Source organism: Dermacentor silvarum, chromosome 3, assembly GCF_013339745.2.
Source record: "Dermacentor silvarum isolate Dsil-2018 chromosome 3, BIME_Dsil_1.4, whole genome shotgun sequence".
Classification (NCBI taxonomy): Eukaryota; Metazoa; Arthropoda; class Arachnida; order Ixodida; family Ixodidae; genus Dermacentor; species Dermacentor silvarum.
In genome coordinates this window covers 166,530,927-166,546,349 of record NC_051156.1, presented here as the reverse complement: position 1 = coordinate 166,546,349, position 15,423 = coordinate 166,530,927, and the positions used below count along the sequence as shown (strand labels likewise).

The following is a 15,423-nucleotide window of genomic DNA, read 5'->3' as shown; positions in this document are numbered from 1 at the left end:
ATCTTTACGGACGCCGACAACAAATAAAATGAATAAAAAGAGAAAGAAAGAAGCACTAAATGTTTCTGCTAACATGATATAGCGGAGCCATGGTTGGAAACAAAGTTGACCCGCCCCGGTATACCTTAGCGGCTATGGCGTTTCCGTGCTGAACTTGAGGTCGCGGGTTCGACTGCGGCGATCAGCATTTCGATGAAGGCGAAATTACAGAACGTTCCTATACTTAGATTTAGGTGCACGTTAAAGAACCGTAGGTGGTCAAAACTAATCCTGAATCCTCCTACTGTATGGCGTGCCCCATGAACAGATCGTGCTTTTGGCACGTAAAACCCCAGGATTTAATTCAATTGAAACAGAGTTCTAATAATGGAAATCAAAATGTATTGTACCACTTTTTTATATTTTTTAGCGCAAGCTTTTGTTATAAATTCTTGACTGTGATTCAGGCGGACAAGACGAACTATCGTCAAACGTTCAACTTGGTCGTTCCCTGCGAGAAAGCAACGACCTAGGCGGCGTTTAAATGGCACAAAGATACAAAGTAAAAAGGAAACGTATGTACTATAAGGAAACCGACGTCACAACAACAAAGGAAGGAGTGCCCGCGAAAACGTATACCGCTTCTTTCGTGTCGCAGGCTTGCAGCCCGCATGCGAACAATGGCACATCGTGACGTAATGACCCTTGCTCCAATAACTGCAGCCCTCGTATACGAGCTGCTTTGCTCATAAAAGATGACTTTACACGGCCGTCGAACCGATACAGTTATCTCTCTGTCTCACCTATTTCAATCAATGGTACGAAGTTCGCCACGCCACGGTTGTGCAGAAGGTCATCCCTTTGTCTCCTCGCCGAAGAAGTGCTTTATTATCGCCGATCCTCATCGGTGCGACCTCCGTGAAGTAACAGTTGGACGCGACAATAATAACAGTCACGGCAACTGCGCAGACTACAACAGCAACAGCAACAATAACGACAACAACAGCAACAAGAGGAGCGACAACGTCGAAGACGACCATCATCATCACAACAACAAGCTGGCACAGAATGGCCCGGAGAGCGAAGAATAGCGGTGACAGAGAGAGAAGCGGGTCATTTGATTCCGTTGTCGAGGGTTTGAAGGAGAAGGAAGGAGAACTGCTACGAGTTGGTGCGGGAGGGGTGGGATCAAGGAATTAGGCGGCGTTCCTCAGCGGCCTGTGACCGTGATGACAGGGCCGTGCGGTCCACTGTTTTCCTTCTGGAGGAAAAATGCCATTGTGTCCGTGTCGCCCCGTTCAGTATTCGCGACCGCGCCGCCAACGACAAGAGAGAGACATATAGAAAAGGAAGGAGAGAAACCAGGCCACAGGTACAGCACGCGGGACGCCTCCTCGCCCCCCTCGAACCGGCGAACGCTGGCAACATTGCGAGCGTCGACGCAGAAAGGGAGATATTGGGCGACCCAAATGCTTGGCGGCCTGGTATGGGCCGTCGCATCCCTGTGCGACAGATTCGAGATGTTTCTCTCTTTGTGTGGCTCTGCTTTTGTTTCTTTTTCTTGAGCTTTTTATGTTGTGGGTTGATCGTTGGCTACTGCAGCCGATGAAGAGGTAAGAGAAAGAACCGTACAGTGGAAGACGTGTAGGTTACCACTTGGATGCCGAACACGTACCCTCCGTGAAAAAAATTTATGGGCCACATCGTGACTGACCTGAGCCTTCGTCATGTGAAAGGAGCTTTAAGATAGATAGATAGATAGATAGATAGATAGATAGATAGATAGATAGATAGATAGATAGATAGATAGATAGATAGATAGATAGATAGATAGATAGATAGATAGATAGATAGATAGATAGATAGATAGATAGATAGATAGATAGATAGATAGATAGATAGATAGATAGATAGATAGATAGATAGATAGATAGATAGGCCCTAAGCACACGAATGTTCTTGTCTTCACATTCTTTAGTCGGATCGGATGTACGGCGGTCACAACCGGGAATCAAACTGGTGACCTGTTCCTCAGCGGCAGGACGTCACAGACACTCTAGCCACTGCGGAACGCACTGGTATACATAAAGACGAGACAGCCGCACCACCATATCTGGCCTATATGCAAGGGGGCCTCACCATCATACATACAGTGCGAATAGTGGCTCTCCTTGAGCCTCCAACTAATGGGGTGGCGCATTCACGGCCACTCCACATCAGACGCGGGCGAGAGGGACGGACACACGCTCGAGAGTCTTTTTTTTTTTTTTTTTCGCGCGCTTCGAGTTCTCAGCAGAGAGCTCTCGGAAAGCGACAGCTAGCAGCCGCAGCCACAAAGAGCACCACTGCAGATCGCGCCCTTGCGATAACTCACGCATTTCCCACATCGGGCGGCTTATAACGAGGGCCGCGCCGTTGCCCGGTAACGATCCATTTATCAGAGGGCGCTCGATCGGCGCGGGATGTATGCAATTATTGCCCGACCCCGCTTCGGCCGATGCGTGCATGTGCGCGCGAGTTTGTCTTCGAAGAAGGCGAACCACGACATTGGCCGTCTTGATGAAGCCTTGCGTTTTCGCCATTACATATCCTTCCCTCGCCGTGCACCCACACACACACACACATAAACAGCACATGCGCGCGCTCATAGACTGGGAAATACACAGGCACGCAGAAACTCGCGCAAGATACATTATGTGCACACGCACAGAGACACTAACACGCTCCCCCGAAGGTCCTGGTGGCTCATTTCTCGTTGTTTCCTCGATCTGCTCCTGACGTGAGAGACGTTTCACGCGCGAAGCGGTGAGGCATTGATTGAGACGAATGGGCGTGCGCGGGCGCGAGCTGCGTGGCTTATAGTCGACGCCACTCGTTCGCGGTCGAGCAAGCCTGCGCGCTCTCGGCGATCGCATACGCGCCGACGCTTTGTCTGGCGTTTGTAATACTTTCGACGGGCTTGTTGTATACTGCTGTAACTACGGACCACTTCGTATGTGATCCAGCTGAAGGGCTGACGTATATGGTGCGCTAAATGAGGGGATAATAGCGACAAAGAATGGTGGGGCACGGAGGAAACCTCTTTCGAAAGGCGATCACCGCTTCCTCTTCAGTTGTGGGCCATTTGGTGTGAAATTAACTGCAACTACTTTTATTTTTACATAGGTTCTTTTTTTTTCTTGCGTGAAGAATGTGCTCGCTGTCTCGTCTCTAGGAGGTCAGAGCGCTACTGAAAGGTTACACAGAAACATGTAAGAACTTCGTGATAATTTTATCAAAACGAGAAATCACTTGCATCTTAGCCAACGGTCAACTTCGTATGCTTCAACAGCGGATGGCGTCGTTACCTGCTAACTTCAACGTCTACAGTGGTAGCACGCTGAGGCGCTTGAATATGTGAGTTACAACATGCTTCTAAAGCAGAAAAAAAAACTCCATACAAAAAAAAAAACAAAAAAAAAACTTTAGATGAGTCCTTTGGGATCCCGACCGACGTATAGAGGCGCTGCGGAGGAAGACCATCTTCTGCGGCGTTAATTGACTCGTAAAAATAAATGCTATTTCTCTCTTTCTTTAGGTGACCTTAATGTTCCCTTTAAGCGTATTTAATGGCGCTAGCTCCTAGACCTTAGGTTAACACACGTCCTTCTCCTACCACATCAAGAGGACAAATCGACATCAAGAGCAACGAAAACTGTGCAACAAACATTAATGCGGTAGTACTTGGAGAAGTCCCTTTACTGCCGCAAATAGCGCACGTGCGCATTCGCAGTGAATGTCGCTAAGAGATGTCTTATAGTGCTTGCCACAGTCTCCTTCCACTTTGGCATCGTCTGTTAAATCGGCGCAGTTCAGGATATTCAGGGCTCGAGCAAGAGGCCGGCGGGGACGGCTTTGACCCGCACGTATGCCTGACAGATGCATTTGCCTTTTGCGCTGCCTTATATATGCTGAGTTGTGGCTACAACAACGTTTGCCTCTATCGTCATTCCCGTGTTCAAGGCGATGACTTCGTTTCAGAACTGCTTTTACGCTCACGACGTCTGTGTACAAGTTATATGAAAGTTTAAGGAACAACAGTGAACTGTGCGACACCCTGTTGCCAGGGGCTTTGACCTCAACGGTTGCTCGTGATATCTCGTCGTCGTGCACGGGGCACTTTCGCATTCGGTCCACACTTTGGCTGCGACGGTTAGTAATCTAGCCAGGAAAACGTAGCAAGCCCGTTTCAGTGTGTGTAAGATCGAGCTAGCACCGGCACTGTAGCGATACCGCGGCACGAGAGTGATTTGCGTCATTCAATGCGCCGGCAATACAGCAACGCCCCTGGCACGGCAGCAATTCGAAGCGATTGCAGTCGATGTCCGGGCGACTCAAGCAAACGATGCACTACTCGCCCGTGAGCGCATTGCAGTGATTGCAGTGGCAGCCGAGTATGCGTGTACACGCATCTGTTGCCGCCGTGCGTGGCATCCGGCGTTTGGTCTTCGGAACAGCGGTGCGCACGGGTGCGCCTTTGAATGCAGATTGGCCACCGCGATCGGTCGACTCTTTCTCGCGTCTCGCAGACAGCGAGAAGCTTTGGCGCAGGGCCAATAAGCGGCCCCATTGTCCGCTCACGTCTTCTGTGAAGTGTACAGCCGCATGTTGTTTGGGACGGCGGGCACCCCCCTCTAATTGGCGCAAATGGTCTCGGGAGTTCGGAGAATACGCGCCGAAGGCTTCTACGGACGCCGTCCCGTTGAACACGACTGGCCTGATTAGGGCCACAGAAGGGGCCCGCTTGCGGCCTTTGCATGTGTAGCGCGGTGCAGCTTCCATACCGCTGATCGAGCCGATTGTTCGCTACTGCAGCCGGTGCGGAAGATACGTTTCTGTTGCGGTCGCGGCTAAGGCGTTTGAGACGCGAGCGTGCGAGTGAGTGCGCAGGCTTGTAGGGACCGTCTTCGAGTGCGAACCAGGTTAGGTGGCGTTCACACTGCGATAACAGATGCGTGATGCACGTGTGCTAGGAGGTACATGCTGGTGGTGATTGTGGTGGTTGCAGCTACAGGATGCCTTATCCTGGCAAGCGATACCGGCAATCGCTCCGCAGTGAGCATTGCTTCTATTGTTATCATTAATGTATTTCGTCACGCCCTCCAGCGTATACCATGCAGTCCCTTTTAGGAATGCAAGGACGCATAAAGATTTATTGCCGGATATGCCGAAACACGTGACCATGTAAGCCAACGCAAACACTGAGATTTGTTCACGGAAGTCATGGGGTTACGATCGCAGTAGACATGTGGGCCTTAAATTTGTAAGTACGCGTGAAAACAGGAAAACTCTGATTTCTCCGTATACTAGGCGGTATACGGTGAACGCAAAGGACGTTTCTGAATCTACGCCGTACCTCCTATTGAATATTTTATTTTCGTTATATTTTATCGCTTCCATGATGCAATGATGAAGACGGCCTTTCGGCGCACGACTCACGGACACAGCGACACCAGAAACAAGCCAAAGCAGCTATACTATATACCTTGAAAGAAAAGTAACATGCAGAGCGTATAAATAAGCATAGAGGCATATAACACAGTGACAAAGTGTCCTCTCGATTACGTGAAGCACGCTCGAATGGACCAGTATAAAGGGTTCGTCCTTGTCGATTCGCACGAGCCAATAACTCTTGGCTGGGAACGAACGGCCCATAAGAGAGACACTTTCTCGCTTTGCAGTACACTATTGAGGCAAGGGCTTGGGAAACGCTTTCTCGAGGTCGTCCCGTTCCCGATAAAACGGCTCGCTCGCTATACATGCAAACTTCGACAGTTGGACGACTTGCGCCGCAGTACTTAAGTGTGTGTGTGTGTGCTTGCGAATGTATGCCTGGCAATGTGCGTGGCAAGACTTGCTTAAGAAAAGTGCCTCTCGGCTCGTATCCGGAGGCCAGTGCTGTACATTATGCACGCAGTATAAGGCACTCCAAACCGAGATGTTTGTAAAGTTCCCAGCGGTTTAGATGGAAATAACCAATCGGGGGCCTTATATGCAATTCGCTTGGCTTACACTCTACGAAGACACTGTGAATCGGTATGAATCCATTGGACGTCCTAATCAACTTGTGTTTCCGCAGGGCGTCACACATGTATGCGATTCCAAAGCGCGTCACGCAGATTAACCCGTGTATACAGATTTCATACACGGCGCCGCAGGCATCTTGGAGGAGGCTGCGTTGTTATATATAGTACTGCGAATCTCGCGCGCTCCAGTGTTGACAATATGTGTACAGGCGCAATGCCAAAACGAGTATTTGTACTTTTCCTTGTTTTCGTGTCTGCGAAGTGACTGCGCAACCACGGTGCGCATTAGTCGCTTTAGTATATTGCAGAATTTATGCAGAGACATTCCAACGTGGTGGTGTCTCTTTCACTTCGGTCGAAACCGTTCCTACTGGTGTACAACGGGGAAGAATGGGAGCAATGACACGTGAGTGCTGCCCCAATTTGCATCTGCTGGAGTGCTCTCATGTGCTTCAAGCATGACCACGTTTTAGGACGTACTCGCGTTCATATGTCGCGTATATTCTTTGAGGCAACTATACTCTGATAACAATGGTAGCAATTACCAGGAAAGACAAAACGAACGAACCAACCAACCAACCAACCAACGAACGAACCAACGAACGAACGAACCAAAGAAAGAAAGAAAGAAAGAAAGAAAGAAAGAAAGAAAGAAAGAAAGAAAGAAAGAAAGAAACAAAGAAAGAAAATTTATACGTGTAGTAGAAACAGCGACATTTCGAAAGCACGCTTTGCTGCCTTAGACACGCTGACAAGCTGTAAGAGACCCTTAGATAGAATACCAGAGTTAGTACAAAACAAAATAATAAATAAGGTAAAAGCAAGGGCAACTCACGAAAAAGAAAAAAAGTACAGCGAGTTTCTTGAGCTTTTCAAGTCTCAAAAACTCCGTCTCGAGCTGCGCGCTCTATTGCGCCTAATTTGTTTCGGCACTTCGGCCTGACTTATTTTTGGCAGCGAAGGCGCACGTTACAAACGTACAGTGCGCACGCAGTGATAGAGGCAGAGACGGTCTGTGTAGCGCGTGGCTTTATTATCTGCGGCCTCCATCGCTTTTTTTTTTCTCTCCTTCCTCCCAGTGAAGCCGCCGAGAGCACGCTAGCGCAGCTCAGCCTGGCCGCCCATTGTTCGTTCGTTAAACGCGCCGCTCGGCTACTATTATCGGCCTTGCGTGCGCCCTCGAACCTTGGGCGTGCGAACTCTTTTCTCCCCTCACTTATCGATCTTCTCCCAAACGCTTTATCTCGCGCGGAAAAGGCGGGAAGACGACGAACCTCTGAGTGCTCCTTTATCTTATGAGGTCCTGATCTCTCTCTCTCTCTCTCTCGAGCAATAAACGCTCCGAAGTGTTTCGTATAGGCGTTCCGTTCGGGACGTTCGCGGGCACCTTCTAGCGTGGCAGTACGCGGTTGAGTCTTGTCTTTCAGCTCGCTTGCGCAGACACGATGTGGACCTAGCTTTAAGTGAAGCCATATAAGCGATCGTGAATCATATATGTGTGTTAAATCTATCGCAATTCCGCTCCAATATTATTTCTTGATAGCGCGCCGTTAACGATTTGAAATGTTAGAAAGCTACTCGTAAAGTTTTCATAGTAACGAATACCGAATATTTGGTGATTCGAAGGCTGAGCTCGAACGAGACAATATTCTAATTCGCTATTCGAAAGTTTCGAATATTCGCACACTCCCGTGTAGTACAAAGTATAACAGGCCGACAGTGGAACACGGGCACGCCTTGTACACTAAAATGTTCTAGTATGCAGTCGCTGGGTCTTTAGAGGACATCCGAGTATGCACGCCGGGTCACACCGCCGCCGCAAGAGGAACGCGTGGATTCCGAGATTTCACTGGCGCAGTGCCGTTGAGATCTCCGAGGCCACGTGCAACGCCACTGCGTTTCTATAATAACCGTAAGACAAGGACATAGCTAGGTAATATCACGCTTGTTCCTTAATTGTGACACGAGAATGTGGCCATTAGCGCAAGTTCACCCATTTCTTAACGACGCGGTTCACCCCACGTGAAGTGTATGTAGGTAGTGTGTTTTAGTGTTCTCAAACTTTGACCGAGATGGCTTTTGTACGCACTAATTATTACAGCACTGTAACACAGAATGCCAATGTTGCACAAAAAGAAAAGAATAGAAAGGAGAGAGAGTGTTTTTTTTTTTAATAGCGGCTCATTTCCCGTTATACAGATTGAAGATAAATCGCTCAGGCGTCGTCCATAAGCGCAAAAGCAGAATATCGATCGAAAGATTGTGTTAATCAGGTAAGGAGTTCTAGCGTGAGGTTAAATTCTCTAGCCTCACGCAGCATTATACCCTTGCGCTATATACCATCTCCGTTGCTTCTTGCGGTAGACATTGCCACTAATAGGCAGTGCTGGGATGCTCAATAAAGTGGGCGCAGTAATCAGGTCGTCGAACTAAGAAGAGGATAACATATGCAAGTTGGCGGAGTAAAAAAAAAGTGATAATAAGTTCGCAAATGAATCGCGCACCGCAGCGGTCTCGAAATCCGATCCACCGACAACGCGAGGCTTCTTGAGCTGTACTGGGGCGTTTGAAGTACGGAGTTCGCAAGGTGCCTCGAATTGGGGATGGAGAGAAGATGACACGTATAAACATATAAACCGGCACCAGCCCGAACTGCTCTCGTATCGCGAGTTGGCATCTTGCTTTGCGGCGCGGCTTCCATATCGAGGTTACGCGTGCACGCGGGTCTGCGCTCATATCTCGCGGGGACGGCAGCACCATAAACGCATGCAATAGAGAGAGAGGGGGAGAGTACATCGGGAACGCACGTCTTGTGAGAGTAAAACGGTATCGCCTTGTTTTAACCATAGACTAGTATGTACCCTATACTCCCATAATAGATATGCGTATAGCACGTCCACGTGATTCGAGGTCGCTATTAATTAGGAATTTTTCTTGCAGAAAATAAAAGTATACCGCATTTCCCATACTACAGTCCTCAGACTGTGTACACGTCTTAAAAGTTAAAATTATTACTGCGCGCTAAAAGCAACTATACGTATCATTTCGCATCTCAATATCAACAAGCGTTATCGCGAGCTATTGCGCTATTGTCCCAGACATGCTTCTTTTCTCTGTGATTACAAATCTGATGCCTAGCCTTTTTCTTTTCTTTTCTTTCCTTTCTTCTTTTTGGGGGGATGGGGGAGGGAAGAGGGCAAATGTATAAAAATTAAAGAAAAGAACATCAAATAAGCGCGTGCATCCCTGTGAAATGCAGGTACTGCAGCCTAACATGCCCTGACTTCCAGGGTATACAACCACAGAAGGTGACGAATATCCGCTGAATAACGGTGCGGAAGCCGGGCAACACTTGGAACGCATCGCACAACCACGCTTATCCGAGTCCTCGCAGTGCGACGCAGAACCGCAGAGCCCAATGTTAACGGAGTCAGTCTAAACTCTTCCACCGTCAAGCTATCTGAAGCGGAAGGCCACGACAAACTCGTCGTGCAATCCGCTAAGCTTGAGATTGTTCTCGATAATCGCAATATTGTTGTCGACAATCTGGGGCCTTATTATGTAACGATTATTTTCGTTTTCCATTCTTTCTTCTTCCTTTCGTCACTGGCTGACGTGACGCCACGCCTTGTGGAAACTGCATGCGGTCAGTGATCACCAGAGGTGAAATACAATCCGAAAAGCTCGGCACGTACGTCCCAGTTAGTCCACGTGCGTGTAAACAGAGGTTGTACCCAAACACGATGTTCCTGCAGCACTTTTTCTCTTAGCCTGTAAGCTGTAGGTGCGAGTATGTACCACCGTGACTTCTCTCTAGGTCGCTGCACACATATTGACTGCCAGAGCAACGCTTCGAATTCAAAGCGAGAGCGGCATCGCGCACGGTCAAGTATTTTTTCAGCGCCGCTGTGTCTTATCTCTGGCCGTAATCTGGCCAGCTGATCTCTCTGGCCTCTTGGCGCTCCACTTGGGCAGCACTTGACCTCCAATCCAATTGCCTTTCGTGCCGTATAACTGGATTTGGCAGAGATGGGTTCGAAATTCAGCTGACATATATATATATATATATATATATATATATATATATATATATATATATATATATATATATATATATATATATATATGGGTGTCCGCCTTCCAGCTATATATACCTCTGCACAGGCGCTGACTGGATCGAAGGTCCGAACGAACCTTGCTGGCATAAGCCTGCGAGTTCTTTCTGGACAAGGACGAACGGGCAGAAATAAATTGGCGCGCGCACTACTTTATTGGGAGCACGTATAGAGCGACGATATAGCGCGCCATGCACCCACGCTTAGGGATCAATTGGACGAAGCCGTTCGTGTTGGTGTCTGCTAAGTTGAAATACGTAGTGTTTCGGAGGTATATCTGTACTTCGGCTTCGAAGAGCAGAATGTACTCGGAAGTGTATTCATGATGCGGAGGTCGGAGTGGAGGTCGTGCTTGAGATCTTGCTCTCCATCTTAAGTCATAAATGCCCGGTCTCGTGCTACGATCCGGGTCGGAGAGTGGACTACGTTAAAAAAAAAGAAACTTCGGTGTAAAATTGAGGTTGTGGTGCAGCGGGCTTTGTGATGAGTGTGCGGGTCTCTGTGGCGACTATAGTAAGGATTTTCTGAGAAAACTTCCTAACTGCAATACACTCGATCTTTTGAGAGAGAGAGAGAGCAAATGACAAAAGCACTTACAGATATTCAGTACACAGAAATCTTTATAATGGAAATGATGAATTGCAATCGAAAAATTCGGACTGACTGAGTTCAATTCTTTGTTTGTTTCTGTTTCTCTTGTTTTTCGCCAACGTCACATAGTTAGCAAGCATGTGCTAGGTAGCCAAGAAAAAAAATGTGCCCTTATCACACAAATCGCCTCGCACCTTGCGCGCTCAAAACCACTACGACCTCACTCGTATATACGCGGTGTCTAAATTGTCACGTGGCGTTAAGAACGAAAACAGCGCAAGAAATCTGGACAAGAGAGACATGTATACAGACAGCACTGTCTGTCTCCCTTTCACTTACACCTTATTATTTTTTTGCGCTGTTTTTGTTTTTAACACCATGCACCAGGTATAGTCCAACAGCTCTATCCAAGGGACGTATTTTCGGACGATCACTTTCGGCGATGCTATCCCATTCGCGTGACGTAGTGCTCAACCAGCCATCCAGCTCGTCCGGGTTTGCTCAACCATGCAGCCATAAGCGCGCGCTGAAAGGGATATCGCCGAAAGAGATCGTTCGAGAATGCGTCCCGAGAAGATTACATGGCGTCGCGCATCTGAACGCGAGGTCGCAGGTTCAACTCGCAGTTGGAACAGGTGCATTTTGATGGGGCCTCAAAGCAAATGCGATACCTTATCGAATTAGCGGATGCATCTAATAGAACCACAAGTGATCAAAAATATTCTGGGGCTTCCAACTTTGGCACCTCTCATGCTGACATCGCGGATTTTGGGACCTGAAAGGTCACAATTGAATTTCAGTATTACGGCCCCGCAGATGTCCCATGCGATCCTATATATGACTCAGCTTATTGAATTGACGTTGAACTTTAGCTCATGCGAACAGCCTTGACTGGGATTTCGTTGTTCTCCTCCAGAAACTGTGATCTTCTTAATCTCGTTCCCTGTTCTTCCTATATACGGTTACAAAATTATTGATGCTGAAGGGCATTAGCGTTTTAGAAAATATTACTCCGCTCTTTATTTTCGGCTAAATCACACTTAGCTATCCATGTTCATAGCTCAAGCATTAAGATAAGTCTCACACTACCAAACTGATTTGATTTGTGCGTTGGAATGATTCGTATATTATAAGCGCCGCCCAGTCGCGTGGTAACAAGCATACTATAGTGATGGCGATCGGCCAATGTAGAGCTTTTAGAGGAAAGAAACTGTCTTGCTTATCGGGCCCCAGAAGCCGCTCCTTTGTGAAAGATAAGTGTAAATCCTTATCTATGCCTATAATCAACATTCGTTACGGCTTCTTTGTTCGTCGCGCTCCTCCCTCGGAGCAGTGCAGGCTGCCTTGAACGAACGGCGTTTACAGATCAAACCACTCGCGTTTTTTTTTTTTTTTTTCTTAAGCTCTCCTTGTGTACACATACGCTCGTAACCCCATTGCATGACCTTCAGATACTCGGTCTCTATAGAGAACAGTAGCAAACACACCCCGAAAAGAATCGTGTCGCGGGACTTCTTTTATTCGTTCGGTCGCGCTCCGGCGTCTTCTATGCAAATTGCGCCGCGATTTATTCACCTTGCTCGTGTCTCTCTCTCTCTCTCTGTTCTCCTTATCGCTTTTTATTTAAGTTTTTTTCCCCCTCCTTATCTCCGTTTCCCGCAATTTCACGTTTACCGCGCTCAACACTGTTGGGGGGCACCCGTCTATACCTTCGCGTTTGCAACAGCCCGCCGCCGAGAATCGTTCGTGGCTTTGTTCGTGCCCGCATTGCATACGTAATTTGCGAAGGGAACGCACCTAACCGTGTCACACTTCGATTGTCTAGGCCTTTTCTCGCGCCGCAATCCCGAGTCGACGAAGAAAAGTGTGCAAGACGCGTTCAGGACCGTCGAGGATTTCTAAAGCGCATTTCGACGCGCTCTGTTTTTTTTTTTTTTGTTTTTTTTTTTCAATTATTGTCCGCCATTTTTTTTTTTTTCGCGTCTCTCGGTTTTCGCTCAACTGCGTAACGCTTCACTAACCAGCCTTTTCTTGCCTGTCGTTTCTTTTTGTTCTTTTGACGAGATGTGCGCGCTTATCGAATTGGTGCCTAAGGCGCGCTTGTGTCTTTCAGTTTTTCTTGCCCTTCTCGGATGACTTCCAACGTCCCTTTTTGTTTCTTAAAGAATTTACCATAGTTATTGTCTCTGCTATCAGCTTCTTTCTTCCTTTCTTTCCTTTTTTTTCATTTTTTTTTTCATAGAATCTAACTTGATGTGGGTTACGAGGAAGAGGGCCTTGTCACGTCGAAGAGCTTCAAGAAAAAAAAAGAGGCCCCGTAAGCGTTTTCTTCTGGCTCACGTTGGAAAAGATAATTTCCAAGAAGCGAACAGGTTTAGACGTTAGGCTCTTGTAACCTCGTTAAGAGCATCCTTGTTATCACCGCTGTTGTGGGACAAGTTTCTTACCCACGTGCTCGTATAATAACGTATAGTCACCGAGGTGAAAGAAACTTAAGGAGGACACGTCACAACGCTGCCGCGCACGCGCTCATTTGCAAGCTTATATCGGCGCGATGTTTCGGAAAGTTTGAACGGTGAGTACTCGCATATCTCGTTTGGGCGCACTTATATCCAATACGTTGGGACAGGTTCCGAGCGACGGTTGCTTCGATCTGTGGATCTTTTCTCGCTTGGAAATTGACATCTGCTGTATGTTCACTGTAAACGAAAATACCCCCGCATGGGAATTTTAACGAGGTGATGTGCCCTATATACTCCCATCCTTGAATATTTATTCCGATGTATGGGAGGAATACAACGGCATTCCCTCGTTTCACTCCGCTCACAACCTGTGGGAGGATAAGGGCGGACATGACGTGATTTTATTCCGCCTTCAAAATTTTGTTCTCCCCGGGAACTCCGCACAGGGAGTTTAAAAAACTCCCCTGCCAGAACAGGTTGGTCACGTGGTGCTTCCCATAAGGCTGTGCGCCGCGCCAGCGACCGGCCGCGTTCGGCGGAGTCGGCGGTGCTCATGGCTGACGGTTTGTTTACATCTGTGAAGTGTCGTTCCGTGCCAGCGTTTCCGTTTCGCCGATTTTCTTTCCTATACTTCCTTCCAGAAAGTGTTATAGGCCTGTCTGAAGCTCACTGCATCTCATCTTCATGTGCGTTAGCTGTGATCACTCTGCTGGCAACGATGAATGCAAGAGCAACGATTTCAAGTGCGGAAAAAGGCTTAGTTGTGACCACGAAGCTGCCGGTTGACTCGTGATGTCGGCTCGGGTTTCTGGCTGTGCTTTCGTGTTGCGTGACCTTGACTTGTGTTCCCTCAGTGAGTTCAATACCACTTTTAGTCCTTTTGAGTATATTCTGACAACGTCCGGTGTAAAGTGCTGCGTAGCAACGGCAACAGCAGCCACGGTTCGAGCGACAACGTCCGTGATAGCCGCACATGAATGCCATATTCCGACTTCGTCACGGTGCTGTGCTGCCAGTAAGTTAGACAGTGGTGCAAGCAACTCTTTTTATGAATCTGTGTACGGATATCCTCGCCCAAGAAATACGGTAGGACGTAAGTACGTACTGTGAATAAGCTTCTTAATACTGAGCGATTGTGAATTGAATTGTTATCGCGCAGTTCTGTTTTGATCACGTCGTTGCTTCGGATTTGCATTAAACATCATGCTCCATCCAACATACTGATTTAGGGAGCATACCTGCTGGCTCCGGCGTGAGGATTCGTTTGCCAGATGAGCGATATGGCTCCGTTTCACAGCCGAGAGACATTGCTTGGACGCGGAGCAAGCAGTGGCGGGTCAAAAAAAATGTATGACTATACGCAGTTTCGGTGTTACGTAGGCTGCTACGGGCATGCTACATGTAATAATTGTTATCCAGCCACAATTCTTTCGCAGGAAGCGAATTTTGTCATGAAGCACGCGCGCGTACATTTTTCTGCGTACTGTAACTAACGCACTACTTTTGGCCGCGGACGCCGGCAGGTGTGCGAAGTCGCTTCAGCGCTCACGATGACATTCTAATTTTGAAAATTATGCCATGAACGTTGTTTTTTTTTTTCCAATAGTCTAAGTTAACAGTTCCGTGTGGATTTATGTTTACATGTGGTTTTCAGAGAGACCGATCGCATATGTGCGAGCCTGTGAGTCGTAACTCTGAAAACCACTACAGCTGCTCGCTAGGCCGTTTCGAGGCCCACATTATCGTGGTCTATATACTGGCAGGGTTGCTTCTTGTGTGTCGAGTGGTGCGTTGGATGGCCTTCACAGCTCTTCGTCGGGTGTTGCTCAAATGTTGGTGTTTATGTATTGCTTGGTCCTGTTTGGACTCTTTCACTTGTTTCGCAGAATTTGCTTATGCTTGTGCGTATATTTCGGAATTTGACCCGAAGCCTCTACATAAAAATTGTCCACGCAAATTCACGTGTCTTTTTTTATACTCCCGGTACACCTCGAAAAAACTCCGTCCAGCTCGAAGTAAAAAATAAAAATGACAGAAAAAAAAAAAAAAAAAAAAACTCCGAAGGCACCACGCAAAAATTCCGCCCGCACGGAGTAAAAATTATACCTCCGATCATTCGGAGCATAACTAACTCCCAACCGGGGGGGGTCGCTAGAGGACAAGCATTATACTCCCACCTGAGAGTTATTTCCGTTTACAGTGAAAATTTGG

The 15,423-nt window shown here is 47.7% G+C and overlaps 1 protein-coding gene across 3 annotated transcripts in view; it reads left to right on the top strand.

Annotated features, from left to right (window-relative positions):
* LOC119446003 (uncharacterized) overlaps nucleotides 1-15,423 on the top strand; it is a 211,293-nt gene that overhangs the window by 72,558 nt on the left and 123,312 nt on the right. The gene's annotated exons all lie outside the window — the stretch shown is intronic.